The 6,514-nt window shown below is 42.2% G+C and overlaps 1 long non-coding RNA gene across 2 annotated transcripts; it reads left to right on the top strand.

The window, feature by feature from the left end:
- The first annotated feature begins 280 nt into the window (after positions 1–280).
- Positions 281–5,937, top strand: LOC130846531 (uncharacterized). 2 transcript variants are annotated; one of them, XR_009051580.1, is made up of 4 exons: positions 281–362; positions 1,493–1,592; positions 2,023–2,616; positions 5,584–5,597. It is a non-coding gene; the product is annotated as an uncharacterized LOC130846531 (long non-coding RNA). The 2 variants fall into 2 exon arrangements; XR_009051579.1 differs by lacking the exon at positions 2,023–2,616 and having other exon boundaries at positions 5,584–5,937.
- Positions 5,938–6,514: the final 577 nt, after the last annotated feature.

The raw sequence follows: 6,514 nt of genomic DNA, 5'->3' as shown, positions 1-6,514 counted from the left end.
GCAGCAAGGCTTGAGTGTCACCGGCCTTCTGGTCTCCTGGCTTGGGCCAGCGCGCCTCTCTGTGCCTGCAAATAGCTCCCCGTTCACTTCAGGCGCACAGGTAGGAACAGGGCAGCTCTGACTCATCACCAGGCAGTTCCAGCCTGGTGCTGTTTGCCTTTCTTCACCCCGTCACGGAGTTAATGGGTTGTATGAACAGCGATATTTATAGGCAACGAATTGAACCCCGAAGCGGCAGCTACGCCCATGCGTGTAGAAAGGGCCTCGTCACCGCCGCTCTCGCGCTTGCAGAGCTGCTGTTTCCCGGTGGCCCTGAGCCCAGCGTGCTTGCCAGATGGGACGTGTGTTTCTCTCCCTTTCAGGTAAGAATTTTTTGGCTACGGTGATTGAGGGAAGAAAGAGGAACACCAGAATGTACGTGATATTGTTCCTGATGTTTTATGGTTATTAGGGCCTGTCACACTTAGAATAAAATAAAAAATTACTCCCGTGGCCCACAGGGCTATGATCAGAACCCGACCACACCCACACCCACACGCACACGCACTAACTCCCATGTCTCTCCCCTTTGATCGCCTGGCTCCAGGCGCTGTGGTCTCTTCCTTGCTCCTGGAAGACACTTAGCAGTGTCCACCTCAGGACCTTTGCACGTGCTTTCCCAGACGCCTGGCACTCTCTTCCTTTACATAGCCGTGTGACTGACTCCCTCACTCAGTCCAGGTCTCTTCTCTGACATTCACTGAATAAAGAGACCTTCCCTGCCATCCTATTCCAAATAGCACCTTCAGTCACTCTTTATCTTTTATCCTGTTTTATTTTCCTTCTTAGCGCTCAGCTATTTGACATTACGTTGTCTATCTGCTTGTTAATTTGTACTCAGTCTTCACACACACACACACACACACACACACACACACACACAGAGGAGCTCCACGAGGGCAGGGTTTTATCTGCCTTTTTCACTGCTAGAGCCCCAGCGCCTAGGACAAAGCCAGGCCCATGATGAGTGCACGACAGACAGTGGTTGGATAGAAAAGTGTATGTGAACTTAGAGTAACTTTTAAGGTGTGGTAAGGATGCCTAAAAGTTCTATATCTCCATTGTCAGCTGGCCTCACAGGATGTTAGAAACAGTAGTTTCAATGTTTAAATCAGGAGTTTATTGTGAAAAGAGTAGCCTCTAGGGAAATGTTCCTTCTTGTGAGGTGGAAGGAAAATATTTGATACAGGTAAGGAAAACAAGGAAAGAGAGAGAAAGAAGGAGGTCTAAAGATCTAGTTACCAGTTATAATGATACAACAATTTTAACTGCAGAGAGTAGATGAACTTATTGTTGCCTTTGAACAATATTTGGATCTTAAGCTTATACAGAAACATATTCCAAAGAGTGTTTCAATTTCGTGGCAGAGTATTTCATAAATCATTACAAACACCCTGCAAAATACAGCTGGTGGTCCGGAAAAGAGACATTTTCATCTAACCTTTCATGTTAGGAGAAGCAGAGCTCGGAGCCCACCAGAGGTCTTCAAAAGTCAACAGAAAACATCGAGGGCTGGAACCCAGGTGTCCCCTCTGGTTGACTTTCTCCCAAAGGTACTCATTGCCTCCGGTTGCCTCTTCCTTTGGGCTTTTATATTAACAAATTATCATCTCTTTGGCACAAAACTCTTTGTTCTCTCCCTCTTCCAAGGAAAATTCATGTTTATTTTAGAAGCCAAGTCACCATTTCCCACCCTGCATTCTAGATAATATGCAAGGTATTTACAGATGTTCCTCACATTAAAAAATATATATATATACAGTTTGGGAGAGAGATGATGGCGAGGGTTGTACAACAATGTAAATGTACTTGGTACCACTGAACTGTACAGTTAAACGTGGTTGGAACAGTATGTTTTATATTATGCGACTTTTACCACAATAACAAAACATTAATATGTATATATACACACACACACAAACATAAATATGTATATTTTTAAAAGTTTAGGAAACTAATGTTCTCTCTCTCTTTCTCCTATAGGTATGTAGTGCATAAAAGACCCTGAGAAGTCATGCAACAAAGAAACTGTCTATCTTTGTTTAGCTCAGTGCTTCTAGAACTTAATTGAGGAAATAAATACTCCTTTCTATCGATACACACACAAGATAAACACATATGCTTTTATAATATACTGCTTGTATATGGAGAGAAATACAGAGAAAGAAGGTTTCACGTCAGATGCACACATATGTACTGTCAGAACTGCTGCCATCTAGCCCCTTGCAGGAGTGGACGCGTTAGGGTAAACCAAGAGTTCACACGAAGCTCAAATTGCAGCTTGCTGGCAGAAAGGAAAACAGGAGAGCAAGGCTAGCAGACACACTATTTAATTTTTTGCCCAGCACCTCTTTTCTAGGAACTGCTTCAACCCACTCACTCACCACCCAAGTAGTCATGGTAAAAATGCCACGTCTCTGTACTCTGGGGTCCCCGCCCTCACAGCTGTAGTCAACTTGTACCTGATTAGCCGTCTCTACTAAGACTAGCCAGCTAGTTACCTCCCTAGGCATGCTGGACCCATGACTGAAAGACCGCGAGGAAAATAATAAACATGGCCCTGAGAGAGGAGCTAAGGTGAGACTGGGAGAAAGGAGGCCTTCCCAAAGAGCCCCGCCCCCAAGTCTCTTGCCAAGGCCCCGTCGCAGCCTCCCCCTGGCGTCTATGAGAGATGCCCTTAAACTGCCAATAAATCTTCTCCCTTCTCCCTCGGTCCTGCTTTTTTGCTAGAATGGGTTCCTGTTCTTTGCAGACACACAGACAGACAGACCAGGGCAAGAGGGATGTAATGAATGAGTCAAAGGCAGCAGGGAGCAAACCCTAGAACACAGAAGCCACTCACTTGCCATTTTCCATCCCCCAGACACTCCATTTTCTCCCTCTCTGTATTTTCAATGGAAAAAAAGTACAGTTCACGCAAAAAGAGAAACCGATTTTGTAGAACGAGATGCCAAGGAATTTTGCATTTAGATTTTCATCCATATGTCAAAACCTGATTACTTTTAATAAAAAGTAATTTTAAAAGCTTTTAAACTGTCCCACTGTTTTCTGTAGGTTGTTTGAACGGCTCATACGTTATATCATACTTTGCTTCTTAAAGATCTCTTTCTTTCTGGGGGCCTATGAAGCTGTTTTGTTTTGGTTTGGTTTTTTGAGGGACGTATTTCAGGTGGCTAATTCTGTTTCAGTACAAATATGATTTAGCCCTGCTAAAGCTCACTGGTATTGTGATTACATGTAAAACGCATAGCTCTGGATTAAAATCCATATTTTGGTGGCTGGGGGTAAGGAGTATTAGAAAGCAATAAACAGCCTAATTATATTGTAACTATTTGGCTTAAATCCACTTTAAACAAAAGAACCACTTCCCTAGAAATTCGGCCAACACAAGAAAAGCTGAACAAGTAAATAACATTAGAGACATACAACTAGGAAAGGTTTCAGACTCACAAGCAATCAGGATTACAAACTAAAACAAGGCACCTTTTTCTGTTAGTAAAGTTATACACACCCACGCCCCTAAACACACACACACACACACACACACACACACGTGTATACGTGTATCCTTTGCGGAATAGTCAGGCAACATGTATGCTATGTAAATGCTATGTAAATGCACATGCCCTTTGATGCACAGTTCAACTTCCAAGAAAAAGTAAAAAATGTTAAATATGAAAAAGTTACATCCTTAATTACGTTAAATAGTATGATTTTTTAACAGTAAAAAATGGAAACGAAAAAAGTTAATGTCCAGGCTAGAGAATAATGAAGTAAATTATAGTATACCCACTCGATAAATTCTTATACAATAATTAAAGCAATGATTTTGGAGACTATACAGGTAACTAAAACATTCATAATTTTATATTAAAGAGCAGAGCCAACATTGCATGTATGGGATACTCACAACTATGTAAAAAGAAATATATGAAAAAAAGTCTGAAAGAAATATTCCAAATTGTTAACAGTGGTTTATTGAATTGTCGTGTAACTACTTTCTGGTATTTTTTTAAATGTACTTGTATTGTTTTTCTAATTTTACATTTTCTAAATGAAGCAAGTCTTGAAAACCACATTAGTTAATTTTCATACTCCAAGAAACTAAATTTTGATACTAACATGCAGCCAACTAGAATTTAAAGACTCGGGAGAATCCCCCAAAAAGAAAGCGTCTGTTAAAAAAATGCGGTTAGATCACTGATCTGTACCTAGTGTGAGTCCTAGGGAAAGTATCACAGTAGGAAATAATATCAGAGTACACAGCGTTTTAGAAGTTGCGCATTGAGAAAATATTGTGAAATATTCACCAATGCGGTAACAATCTAGTGGGTGTTCAGCAATGGACAAGATAATTAGACTGTTTTCCTTTGGCAAATTACACTGTTAATTTTTCTTCTCAGAGAAAGCAAACCTACTACGTTGCATGATAAGTATTAAACATCGACTCTTTCACATATTGTTACTCTTTCATCAGACTCAATTCATGCCTATGAGAAATCGTGAGAACAGTTCTGCACTGTATGACAAATCTCGGCAGAAGGCAGCTTTGAAAGAAAGAAAGGCCAGTTATTGTTGCCACTGTTGCTTCTTCTACCACTACCCTACATTGTAAACGAAATGTAATTTTTTAAAGACAAACAATGCCCTCCACCACCACCACTCTATGAAAACTTCCCTCCCAAATGTCATTCCTTACCTCCCTTTGCCAAATGCAGTGAATGGTCTTTTCTTCTCTGCATGAGCATGGCCTTTGGCACCACTAATAGCGTCTATATTATCGCTGTATTCCAGGCGTTGTTCTTGGAGCCTTCAAGCATGATCTCCCTGAATCCTCACAACAGCCCTACAGGCAGATGCTTTTCATCGCCCCATGCACACACATGGGGAAATGGAGGCGCCCACAGGTGAAGCTGCCAAGATAACCCTGCTAGTTATATTATGGAATCTAAACTTGAACTCAGCCAGTCCTACTTGAAAATCCAGGCTCTTGTCCACCAAATCACAGTCATCATCTCCAAGCTGTCATGCTGCTTGCAGTGACCTCCTGTTGCATCACGTCTTCTGTGTCCTTTGCTACTTTCTCACGCTTTATCTCCCTTGCCCCAACTGATGCATAAGCCCAGGACCTAGTCCCCCTCTGCCCAGAGGTTCTTTCTGCTGGACTTGAAGATCATTTCATGACAATGAGGGCTCAGCCTCTATCTGGGAGAGTCCATTTAAAATACTGGCTCCATGTGTCATTGATGGTATTATTATTTTATTATATGAGGATAGTGCTGTACATGAGCATAAATGCTCAACACATTTTTTAATTTGATCCTCGAACTCTACGTGTTCAAGGTCAAGTTAATGACATTTCTCTCCAACAAGTTTTGGCCTCTCTGTTCTTTCAGGGTGCTATCATCCTCCAGTGCTCAAAATCTGAGTCATCTTTAATTCCTCTTTCTTCCTTAGTCTCCACATTTCATCTGTTGCCTGGTCCTATAGGATCCACTTTAACCAAGTTTTGAGCTTTTCTCCCCTTTTCCATTTTCCTTGCAGCGAAAGCACATGCCAAGGATATCATCATCCTCACTCAAAAACCTTCAGTGGGACTTCCCTGGTGGCGCAGCGGTTAAGAACCCACCTGCCAATGAAGGGGACATGGGTTCGATCCCTGGTCCAGGAAGATCCCACATGCCGCGGAGGAGCTAAGCCCGTGTGCCACAACTATTGAGCCCATGTGCCGCAACTACTGAAGCCTGCGCACCTAGAGCCCGTGCTCCACAACAAGAGAAGCCACCACAATGAGAAGCCCGCTCACCACAATGAAGAGAAGCCCCTGCTCACTGCAACTAGAGAAAGCCCGTGTGCAGCAACGAAGACCCAACACAGACAATAAATTAATTAATTCCAAAAAATTAAAAAAAAACAACCTTCAATGGCTCCTTATTGCCTACCAAATTACATGCAACCTCCTGAAGCAAACATTAAGATTTCTTTACAATATATCTTCACCTTATCTTTCAGCATTCACTTAATCCACTGTGTGTGTTCCCCACTCATTCACAACAGACAACATTTATGCCTCATCTTTAAGCAAAGGGGACCATCGGAGGGTTTCAGACAGATTAAGTCACTTGTGTTTTGTCTTCACATTTGTCAGACTCTCCTTAATGGGTGACTTTAGAGTAATGTGATCTGAAAAGTTCCGATAACATCTTGCAGATATCAGCTGAGAGTACTTCATCTTTTAAAAAAAGTAACTCATGGAACTGCTCTCCACCGTCACCTTTACAAAATAATCCCCACATTTTAACACAGGAAACTGCCCCCTCCATCCCATGCAGCAGTAGAACAGGAAAACAGGAAGATGCGGGATACTGTCGGGCTGCTGAAATCGTGAAAATCCCTTTAAATCTTCCCCTGTGTCCTAATAAAAGGGTATGGTTCCCAAGTAAGGACTCAGTGAGTCAGGAGGTAGTCAGGACCT

The sequence above is a fragment of the Hippopotamus amphibius genome, chromosome 2 (assembly GCF_030028045.1).
Source record: "Hippopotamus amphibius kiboko isolate mHipAmp2 chromosome 2, mHipAmp2.hap2, whole genome shotgun sequence".
In the NCBI taxonomy this organism is placed as follows: domain Eukaryota; kingdom Metazoa; phylum Chordata; class Mammalia; order Artiodactyla; family Hippopotamidae; genus Hippopotamus; species Hippopotamus amphibius.
Note: the sequence above shows the minus strand (reverse complement) of the source record. Positions and strands in the feature narration are given on the sequence as shown.